This window comes from Pleurodeles waltl, chromosome 12 (assembly GCF_031143425.1).
Source record: "Pleurodeles waltl isolate 20211129_DDA chromosome 12, aPleWal1.hap1.20221129, whole genome shotgun sequence".
NCBI classification, from domain to species: domain Eukaryota; kingdom Metazoa; phylum Chordata; class Amphibia; order Caudata; family Salamandridae; genus Pleurodeles; species Pleurodeles waltl.
Window position 1 is genome coordinate 403,047,860 of NC_090451.1, and position 12,261 is coordinate 403,060,120.

The window sequence follows — 12,261 nt, forward strand, 5'->3', positions numbered from 1 at the left end:
TGGTTATACCATGGGGTTCAAATCACGTGTTGCCACATTTTGTCAATCAATCAATCAGTTTTTGTAAAGTGTGACTCACCCGTGAGGTTCTCAAGGCGCTAGGGAGGAGGGGAGAGGCCTCAACTGAAGAGCCACGTCTTGAGGTTCTTCCTGAAGATGGTGAGTGATGGGCTTTGTCTGAGGTGCAGGGGGAGGTTGTTCCAGCTCTTTGCTACAATGTAGGTTAAGGATCATCCTCCAGCAGTGGTTTTGTGGATGTTAGGGATGGGGGCCCGGGCCATATGGGCAGAGCAGAGGGATCTGAGGGGGTGAGGAACGAGACACAGTGGTTCAGGTAGGCTGGTCCTGCGTATGGCCTTGTACGTGTGGGACAGTAGCTTGAAAGTGATTTGCATCTCGACCGGTAGCCAGTGGAAGATGTGTTCTCAGAGTGGGAGGTCCAGAATGTGTCTGTCTGCGTCGTTCTGGATGAGTTGTAGTTTTTTGATGTTTCTAGTTGAGGTGCCGGTGAGGAGGGCGTTGCTGTAGTTGATCTTGCTTGTGACTAAGGCGTGGGTGACTGTTCTGCAACAGTTTTCTGAGATCCATCTGAAGATCTTCTGTAGTTTGCGGAGTGTGTGCCAGCAGGAGGAGGCAACTGAGTTTACCTGGCGGGTCATGGATAGGGAGGAGTCGAAGATGATGCCTTGGGGTTGTGGGCATGCTCAGTTGGCACATGGGGGGCGCTGAGGGATGTGGGCCACCGGGAGTCATCCCAAGCTGAGGTGGGGTTTCCTATATGATGTGCTCAGTCTTGACGGAGTTGAGCTTGAGGCAGCTTTCTCTCATCCAGGTGGCAACGGCTTCCATTACTGAGCAGAAGTTCCTTTTGGCAGTTTCCAGGTCTTCGGTGAGGGAAATTATGAGTTGTGTGTCATTGGCATATGACACAATGTTCATACTGTGGCTTCTGATGATGGCTGCAAGAGGGACCATGTGTATGTTGAACAGTGTGGGGCTCAGTGAGGATCCTTGGGGGACTCCACAGTTGACTCTTGTGGGTCTGGATATGTAGAACAGGATTCTGAAGCCCCTGGGTCCTCCTGGAGAGGAAGGAGTGGATCCATTCCAGGGCTGTTCCACAGATTCCTATGTCATGGAGTCTGGTGCGCAGAGTGCTGGGGGAGGCCATGTTTAAAGCTGATGAGAGGTCGAGGAGTATGAGCGCTGTGGTGTGGCCATGGTCTAGGAGTAATCAGATGGCATTGGTGGCGTCCAGAGGGCTGTCTCCATGCTGTGGTTGCTGGAGAAGCCGGACTGGGAGCTGTCCCGGGTGTTGTTGGCCTCAATGAAATTCCACAGTTGTACGTTAATTGCTTTCTCCAGTACTTGGGCTGTGTAGGGTAGCAGCGAGATGGGCAGGAAATTCTTTAGTTCTGATGGGTCGGCTGAAGGTTTCTTCAGGAAAGGGCGTCTTTCAGTATATTTCCAGTCCTCAGGAAAGGTGCCAGTGTTGATGGAGCAGTTGATCATGTTCCCGAGCTCGGGGCAATGGATACGCTGGCTCTTATGTATATGTGGTGCGGGCAGGGGTCCGTGGGGTATCCGGAGTGCGCACTGTTCATGATGCTGACTGTTCCCTCTGTGGACAGCATGGACCAGCTATGGATGGTCTGGGTGGGTTCTGGGGGGGGGGAGATAATGGCATTTGAGGATTCTAGTTTCCACACCAAATCTTACATTTCCTCCACAGTGATTCACAGGAAGATTGCCGATGTCTCTTTTAGCAGCAGAAATCTCTGTGTGAAACATCACAACTTGTATTCACAGTAGGGCAACTAATTCCCATTACCAGCCACATTGGCTTCACCAGGGGATTCTATTAAGGCCCTTAGGCCCAGACTTATGGTGGCCTTACGCCATTCCCATGCCACATTAGTGTAATTTTGTTGACGCTAATGTGGCTTTGGCAGGGCAAAAACGCCATGCCATATTTACAAACTGGTGCATTGCTTTCATTTTGCCACTTTGTAACCCCTTGCGCAACGTTATGCCTGAGTCAGGCATAATGTATGCAAGGAGGGCATTCCAGTGCTGGGGGGGCATAAAAATGGAACAAAGGAATTTTATAGATTTTTATCAGCATTTTTCAATGCCTGCTAAGTACAGGTGTTAAAAAGAGGCTCCCGTTGGTTACAATGGGCCTCTGGGTGCTTTGCAGGATTAACATCATAATTTTGTATGCTACTCCTGCAAAGCACCGGACTAGTGTGACGCTGGTCCCCCTGACTACTGACATGGTACGCTGTATTTGAAATACGGTACACACATGGTGGCATTAGGGGGGGCTAAGGGGTGCAAGAAAAGTGGTACTGCACGAGGTGCAGCACCACTTTTCATAAATCTGCCCCTTAGTGTTTCTGCACAATGGCATTTACTCACAAATATGACCTAAAGCCACACTACCCACAATAGCATTGATATTTATTTGGAACAATTGTGAAATTTAGCACAACATATTCTAGACTTTATGAAAGAGCTGTTAACCCCCTTATGTAACTTGACTGTGAGTGCTTTCAGTTTGCTGATGATGAACAGCAAAGAGGCAATTCTGTTCCTCCTGTAGAGGTATTCATGAGCTCCGGCAATGACTCAAGCTGATCTGTCTTGCTTAGATTTAAATGGGCATAAAAGATGCATTGGAGGTACTGTTCACAAAAGGGTAAGAATATGCAAAGGACCCATTTACTACCCATACAGGAAAATATAAACATGTGTTGGGTCTTGCTTTATATGATTCAATTCTAGGCTAAACTGTTGTATATTTAAAGTGACTATAGGGCAGCCCAAACACCATCCCAGTGTGATGAAATGGAAGATTCATCTGTGAGAGTGTGACCATCACTCACTCACTTACTCTCTACAGATGTTTGAACAATTACTTAAAATTGCACCTTGATCCACTGACAAGCGAGCCTCATTCGTACCTGAACACTGTCTTTTAATTTCAGTGGACTTTAGCGGTCCTTGGATCTGTTCTTTCTTAATCAATTTCTGTAAAGCAAGGGCTGGATTTAATGCTGTGTGCCACTGTTGGTGCAGAGCAGTAATTGGTGCTCCATCCTGTTTGTTAAACCAAATGGTTGTACTGCAGCTGAACATGACAAGTTTCAAGAAGGTATATTTGTGCAAACAGACAAGGTACACTCAGCTTGTGCAAATGTTTTCACACGGAAGTAAGAGCTAACTTTTATAGGCATAATATATTTTGCCACCAGGTTTTATAACAGCACAACAGTGTACACAGATATGATAAAAAAGTATCTGACACTATTTTAAATTTTGAATGATGAGATTATGCCCATTAATAAGATTTAAGAGGGCTTAGTGCCTCCTTGAGCCTCATTAGCGTCATTTGCTTTGGCGCTAATGTGGCCCAATGAGACCAAGATTGCCATGCCATATTCACAAAGTGGCACAATACATGCATTGCACCACTTTGTAACCCTTTGCGCTGAGAGCAGAGGCCAATGCAGTTGCACTGTTTCCACCAGTCAGCCAGGTGCAAACGTCATAATAGGGTGGTGGGGAGGCCACCAGCTTGGGGGCCGCCTCCCCACTGCTGTATTTGAGTCCTGACGGTCCGACAGCTGAATGCCTAATTCGGCCCTCAGCTTCCAATGTTATTGAACATTTTTAAAAACAATTATTCGAAGAAAACAAAACTTTCCTGATAAAGTTTCATATCTGAATTAATAATTTAAAAATTATCTTCTTTCAAGCAGAATCGTGATCTCACAAAAAAATAAGATGCTGGCACCAGTCCACATTGGGCCACTTTGTTATTCCTCAAACGTAGCCTGTGTTTTCTGTTTCAGGCTGGTGCTGTTTTTCCTAAACCACTGTTTATTTGACACCATGATCACTTTTCTATGATGTAGATGAACATCTGATCGCAATTCTGACTGGTGTCTTCTTTATTAAGATGGGAGCGGGACTTTAACAAATGCAAGAGACAGAAGTGGTATATTTAAAAGGCAAATGAGGTTTGTGATTCACTAATGCCTACTGTCGACATTAAAGCGTAAAAATTAAACAAGAACAATGAAAAAATGAAATCAGCAAAATGATCAACAGTCGCATACTGTTAAAACTGCAAATCAATATGCAGAATGAACACAGAACATAACCAGAACGTACAGTACATAGTTGCAAAATTTACATGTATTTTATTGTACAGAAGCAGTGCCAAGGCTGTCCTCTTTAATGCATAATTTCCTAGGGATCTCAGCAGGAACTGAATATATTATGCTGACAATACAACAATATAAATGATAAATCAACAACACAATTTTAGTGATATATAGCCTGAAATGTAAATAATAACCATTGCTGCTAATTGGCCTGCTCCATAGCAACACATCAGTAAGTGAGCTGTTCCACAAGTAATTCTTCAGTAGTGTGCCACCCCAATCATTAGGCATTTCTGGCTTGTAAGCTGTTTCTGCTATTTTGTATAGGTATGGCAAGAATTAACTTCAGAGGTCATTTGCTTCTGTACAGACAAAGTGGAGCACTTTTTTTTCTGGCTAATCAGAGGGACAGGATTAAAAATAACATCATAGGAACATAGGAATCAAACGAATAATATGTTTAAAAGTACTTTTCATGCATTATTTACTCATTTTAAGCTACTTAGAAAAATGCATATTGATTTATATTCATTTTTTTTCTCTTAGAAGGACTGCCTATGGAGACCATGCTGCAGGATGCCCCTCCCTTAAAAATGAAGGCTCTGTTTTATGGGGATTTGGCGAAGGGTAGCACAGCATGTCATCTTGCTGCGCTGCCCTGTTTCAAAGTGAAAGGGCCGGAATGTGCTAAACCTATTGCATATGGCACATTCCTGTCCTTTCCCCCAGGCTGGTACCATTTTGGCTTCCTAACGCTAACACAAGTGCCTGCATTTGATGCCGGATTGATTTTGTGCAGGAAGGGGCACATTCCTGCACAAAAACAATCATGGGAGACTTTTTCCTCTTTCTCTGTGTGTTCCAGAATGCAGCACAAACAGAAAGAGGGAAAAACGAGGAGAAATAAAGATATTTCTCCTCATTGCGCCTTCCCTGGGCAGGCATAAGGTTTGACACATCCTCCAGTTTACATGGCCTTGTAAGTATGGGGATGCAACAAAATCCATGTATGTTGCGTGGTTACACCCACTGCAACGCCTTGGGAATTCCTCCCTAACACAGAGTGAGGCAACGCAGCAATTTGTGCTGCTTTGCCTTTCTCCAACTCTATGCAGCCATTTAAAGCCACGCAAAATGGCTTTGCATGGTCTCATAGCTATGGGTGAAAGGTTTACGCTGAAGCTGCGTCCCTAAAAGAGATGCAACGCCGCACAATCCTCTCATACATATGCCACTTAGGAAATAAAAGTATATAATAATGACCTATGATTCTGAAGCGTAGAGCTGTTTTGCCACTATTATCTATTATTTTTTATGGGAAGCCTAGGTCAGTTTCTTGGATTATTAAAGGGCACACCATGATGGTCAAAGTTAAACTGAGAGATCTTGGGTAATCATAGAAACATGCACCGATACAGCTCTTTATTGCTTCCATTGTGTGCTGAAATCTTCTTGAGTTTCTCTTTTGAACCTGATCACTTAACATTTACTTTGGCTTGTGCATTAGGGCCCTGATTTATTCTTTTTTTGCGCTGCATTAGCGTAATTTATTGATGCAAAAGTGGAGCTAACTTACAAAATACAATTGTATTTTGTAAGTTTGCCCTGCTTTTGCATCAAAAAATGACGCTAATGCGGCGCAAAAAATGATTATAAATCAAGGCCTAGGTGTATTTGGTCTAACGGTTGTATTTCAAGAATCACTTTTTCCATTGCACTTCATTGACTTTGCTGCTTTTTCCATATATAAAATGTACGCTCACTGATAAAAAAATGTACTAAAATACACTGATCATAAGAGGCCATGTGCAAAACTAATGAGATGGCATACAGATGTCAGATGTCAGCAATGCAGCTGCACCTGTTCAAATGTCTGTGTGCTCACCAATGTTTGCACAGGCGCCCATGTTCTTGATATGGGCCAGTCTCCATACTTGAATGTGTGCACAGTGGTAAAGACCTAGGCCCTGATTTATACTTTTTGGGGCAAAAGTGCACTAACGCAGTTTTGCACCAAAAGGTTTAGCACCGGCTTGCACCATTTCTGTGCGCCAGCCGGGCACCATATTTATGGAATGGTACAAGCCGGTGCAAAGGGTAGGCTAGTGTAAAAAAATAAAATGGCATTAGTCGGGTGAGGCTTGCGGTATGGGAGAAGGGGGTTTTGCACCAAAAAATGATGTTAGGCAGATTAGAGTAAAAAAAAAAGACTCTAACCTGCCGAGAGTCATTTTCTGACGCAGAACCATCCATACCACATGACTCCTGTCTTCAAAAAGACAGGAGTCATGCCCACCACTCCAAAGGCCAGCATAGGGGGCCAGGGTCCCCTGGCATGGCCATTGCACCCTGTGCCATGTATGGCGGCCCTTTTCAGGGACCCATATGGCACTTAAAAAAATTAAATAAAATACTTACCTGTACTTACCTGGGATGGGGTCCCCCATCCTCCACTGTCCCTCTGGTGCTAGTAGGGGTGTCCATGGGGCCTGGGAGGGCACCTGTTGGCTTATTCCATGGTGTTCCACCATGGAAATCGGCCCACAGGTCCCCTAGTGCCTGCCCTGACCCAGACATAAAAAAATCGGGTAAAGCAAGCTTTGCAACATTTTTTGACCCCTCCTACCTCCCGTGCACCATTTTTGCACGGGAGTATAAATATGGCGTTAAGATCATAGAGTCATTTTTTGCACAGGAACAGGTACCTTGCATCTCATAAAGGCAAGGTAGGATTCCACATCCACAAAATGACTTTAACTCCGTAAATTTGGCTCTAGACGGGTCTAGCGCCAAAGTATAAATATGGAGTTAGTTTTGCACTGAATTAGAGTAAAAAAAATGACGCTTATTTGGTGTAAACAGCGTATGAATATGCCCCTAAGTGTGCAGGTAAACAGTAGAAAACCAGCATTGGCAATGCAATGGGTCTTGTGTTTGCTCGAGTTAGAGCTATAAGCTTTGTAAATTCCGAACCAGACTTTTCTTGCCGCATAAATTGAAAATGAAAAATAAAACAATTGATATGAGCAAGTCAGTTCAAATCTCCATGGCTGCCATGAATGTGAGCACGAGATTTATTGGTTTCCTGCATGAATGTCTAGAAAGGATTGCAGCTGGGGTGAAAGGCCAACCTAAACCTGTGAAATATGGGAGACTAAGGGGTACCTTATGACATTCTGTTGAAGGGCCCCATCAATTGTCTATCACCACGGTAATCAGACTAAGTATGATAGTGTCATTTTCATGCTGTTATTGACTAGGCTTACATCTGTTTCTGTTTTCTTGTTCAAAAAAACATTTCTTGTCTCCAGTGAAAAACAGTGACAACTCTACATTGTCATTATGGCATTTAAGTCCCTGGACACTGAATAAGGAAAAAGCTGCCAAGCAAGCACTTTACCCAGGGGCAAAAGGGAGTATTATGCAAGACTAATGAGAAGGCTGTTGCAGTAATCATATTTGTGAGACAAACTGAGTTTTGGTGAAGGAGCATGTGAGGTGTTTTTGCTGTTTTGGGTTTTGAGATATTGATGTCTAGTAGTTTTTACTGTGGACAAAGAAGGTGGTGAGGTGCATATTACTGTCCAATCGCACCATAAGTTTTATTTTTTAATTGAGAGTGTGAAGAGAATAACATTAGAAGGGCATGATGTAGAAAAAAGAATTGCATTGGGTGTTGAAGACAAGAGTGTGAATGACTCCCACTAGAAGAAGTGGAAGAGGACCTGAATGCTATCTGTTTTCAATTTAGTGGAAGAAGGACTAGCAGGGTCTCATATCCAAGATACAGTGAGGGTGGGAATATGTTAGGGGCGACTCTGTGAAAAGTGAATAAGGGGGTCAAGAAACCTAACTAAGGAGGAGATGGTATGATAATGGTTTCAATAAAGAACGTTTGATATTAAAAAGTAATATTAGGAGGTTGAAAGGTACCCAAGGTGCTCAAGAAACATAGGTGGGGGATAGCAGCTCCTAAGTTTAAAAAGGGAGCTCAGAATGTTGGTAACTCGAAAGAAACGGGAATCAAATGCAAATGTTGGGATGTGATGATAAAAACCATACCGTCTAAAGATGCTAGGAAATTGTGGAGGTTGATACAGTGTGGGGCAGGTTACTCGCAAAAGCTTTCCCTCTGGGCAGGTGGGAGAGGACAGTGGGCAAAAGTTCTAAAGGAGGCCTGTAATCATGGTGTCCCGAATAGAACAGAGCGTCACTAGTATTGATAGGGAAACAAAGATGGGATTCTCTGAGCCAATAATCAAGGAAACTACTGAGAGGATAAAGCTTACAAGGGCTACTGGTCCAGATAATGTCCTTGCAGTGCTAAGAAAAAACAATATTGTATGGTGGTCCATGTTGTTCTACACCCTCTTCCAGGAAATCCTGGCAACTGGAAGATTTCCATTCAGTTGGAAGGGGACAGTGATTAAACCAATCCATAAAAAAGGTGACTATACTCTCCCAAGAAACTACAGGCAAATTCCTTTGTTGGATGTAGGTGTTAAGATATTTTCCCAAAATTAATTGGAGATGATTAAGGAGTATGCGGATGTAAACTCTAACATACCCCAGGAATCGGGTGGTTTCAAGGAAAGTCAATCGACAATTGATCACTGTTTTAGTTTGTGGGCCATTGAAAAACAATTCCTAGAGCAGGGCGGGGCACTTTATAGTTGCTTTGTTGATTCTAGCTCTATCTGTACTCAGTTGATAATGTATTGCTGTGAGAGGTATTAAATATAAAACCTATGGGTATGATTTTCACACAATTCAGATTGGAAGGACCACCTTGCCTCTTCACAAGATAAGACATTGCTATCAGTAGCGGGGCTAAGGAAATTTGCCAAACATTATGAAAGGGCCTTTTCTTCGACTGGTACTGCAAGCTTATCAAGCTATGGTAAGGCTGCAGTTCATGTACGGGGTGGAGTTGGTGGGTATAGAGAATGAAAAGAGCTTGGACCTGGAAGAAGGACGGTGCTTGAAAAAACTACTCTGCCTCCCATCTTCTACCATGGCACAGGCTGTTAGAGTAAAGACAGGCTTATTAGGGTGGACACGGCTTGCTTATGTAGAGATATTAACATTTTGAAGAATTAATAGTGCGAGTGTAGAAAGCTTGTCTGGTGTGTGGTGGGCACCTATGGTGTTGGCACCTTGTACCAGCTTGTGGCAAACCCTATTAGTGAATGAAGACAGTGTCTAGGAAGCCAGGGCTCTCTAGAGGGTGCTGTGGGAAAGCAGTCAAGATTTATCTAGGAAGAGTGTATAGCACTTGCAATACCACACTAGTCACACAGCAACTTATGACACCTGAAATGAACCACACAGTGTTGCAAAACTAAAGGTACTTTATTATGGTAACACTAAACTAGATTAGGCATAGACAGTCCCCCAACTGGAGGTAAGTACACACTAAATGTATATAGAGTATTAGTTATGAATTAGCATAAAAAACAACAAGCATTGGTAAGAGATAGCAGAAAATAGCTAGGGCCCTAGGGGAGGGCCAAACCATATACTAAAATAGTGGAATTGGAAGTTAGGTCCCCCACCCAAGGATCTCGAGCAGTTAGTCAGGAGCTAGGAGAGCTCAGAATTCCAAGAGGTGAATACTTAGATGACCCCCGCCTGACCATGACAGCAGAGGTAAGTTTCCTGGTTCTCACATAGGCTAACAAGGGGACACTTAGAAAAGGAACTTTACAAGAACAGGACCAGTCCAGAGGAACCTAAAGGTGGATTTTGGAAGAAAAAACCTGTAAAAGAAGACAACAGAGTCCAATTCACAATGGAGTGTCCAGCTGAGGCAGGAGCTACTGCCCACCCTTCTGTTGGTGAAGGTAGGTGTCGACAGAGGAGGATGAAGACCAGCTGTGGAGTACAGGAGCTGCAGAGGAGTTCCCAGGGTCATTCAGATGATGTCCCATGCCAGTCGTCAGGTCGCAGAAGGATCAGATGTCAGGAGGACCACCAACAAACCTTGGCAAATGCAAACCAGGGCAGAAGAAGTGTTGCAACGCTCAAAACGACCGGCAAGATCCATGGAGGAGAGTCTGGGCTGACCCTCAGCATTCAGGAGAGCCAGCAGAAGATCCCCTAGACAGCCCACTGGCAGCATGCAAAGTAATTTGCAGTGAAGCCCAGTCAGCACACCTGGAGAGGAGTTCCATGTCGCTGCAGCAGCAGAAGGGAGACTGTCCTTCCAGGGATAAAGTGCTGGAGGCCAGAGCTACTTGAAGCCTGAAGATCCTTTGGAGCAGGAGACAACAAGCCTTGGTTGCTGCAAGAGTCGCAATGCACAGGGGTACTGTCCTGCAAGGAGAGGCAAGGGCTCACCAGCTCCCAAAATGGACAGAGGCCAGAGAGGACCAAGAGGACCACACCGGATCACCAGCTGTGTGGCAGGATCCATGCAGTTCCAGAGGAGAGCAGATCCACATAGCCAAACGTTGTTGCCTTAGGTGCCTGCCGATGCAGGGAAGAGACTCCTTCATTTCAAGGGAGATTCCTTCTTGCTTCTTGGTGCAGCTGAAGTTTTGCTGACCCCAGAGGATGCACAGCTGTGGAAATGTTGCAGCTGCTGGATGGAGCTGTGGAAACAATGTTACAAGGTGAGGTCATCTCGGGAGTTGCAGTTGTGTCGGTTCCGGTGGCCAGAAGCAGAAGAGGTTTTGACTCCCTGACCTGGTTCTGGCCAGGAGTCCACTTGGCTCCACCAGCCTGCCCCCGTGCCCCTGATCCGTCCGACTATTACCTGGACAGCAGTTCGAGGCCCTCCTCCACCTGCAGGCACCCACCTGCGTCTCATCCCTGGTGCCTAGTGGTAGGCATCTCCGGTCTACGGTGTAAGTAATCCTTTTGTGTTTTTGTATTTTTGTATTCTGTATATGTCGTTTTCTTCTGCCATCTTTGCATAGCCTTCTATTCCTCTCGTGATCCTCTGCACTGCGCTTTTCTGTCCTCTACCCCCCCCCCCGTTCTTAGCTCTCGCTTCGCTCTCTGTCTCCCGCCCGTTTTCCTCAACACTGGCTCCGGCCAGTCTCTGTTTCCCCTGCCACTGCCTCCCCTGCGGCCCCGTGCACACACCCATTGGCCCTCCCTACCTCCTCCCACCCCACCCTCTTAATGGCAGCCGCTGCGCGGAGCCCCACATAACTCCCTGGCCTGGTTCTGGCTAGGAGTCCACTTGGCTCCATCAGCCTGCCCCCGTGCCCCTGATCCGTCCGCCTGCCGCCTGGACAGCAGTTCGAGGCCCTCCTCCACTCGCAGGCACCCGCCAGCGCCTCATCCCTGGTGCCCAGTGGAAGGCATCTCCGGTTTACGGTGTAAGTAATCCTTTTGTGTTTTTGTATTTTTGTATTCTGTATCTGCCGTTTTCTTCTGCCGTCTTTGCATAGCCTTCTATTCCTCTTGTGATCCTCTGCACTGTGCTTTTCTGCCCCCCTGCCCCCCCCCGTTCTTAGCTCTCGCTTTGCTCTCTCTCTCCCACCCATTTTCCTCAACACCAGCTCCGGCCGGTCTCTGTGTCCCCTGCCGCTGCCTCCCCTGCGGCCCGCCCCATGCGCACATCCCTTGGCCCTCCCTCCTCCAGGCTGCACCTTCCCTTCCCACCCTCTTGATGGCGGCCTCTATGCGGCCGCGCCGCTGGCGCGTCAGAGGCGCCCCAGAGGTGAGCCCTTCTGTGCCCATCCACGCCTGGACCGCGCCCAGCGCCAGTCCCCTTGGTCCCCCCAGCCAAGACCCCCCAGACAACACTACTCCACAAACACACTCCACTCCCTCAACCCAGGACCACGCCCCGCCTGCACCCAAACCAACCCCACATATACACACGGACCCTTCACCTGCTACGCCAGCCGATTCTCTTGCTCCACCTTTCACACCTCTAACATCCACACGCCCCACACCAACCCCAGTGCCCCCCACACCATACACCACAACCTCAACGCAACAGACTCCTGCACAGCCCCCGCACACCCCAACAGGCCCAACCACAAAAAACCCACAACCTGAACACACGCCACGACAACACCACCACAACCCACAGCAACACCACAAGCCCCCACACCAACACCATCACACAACA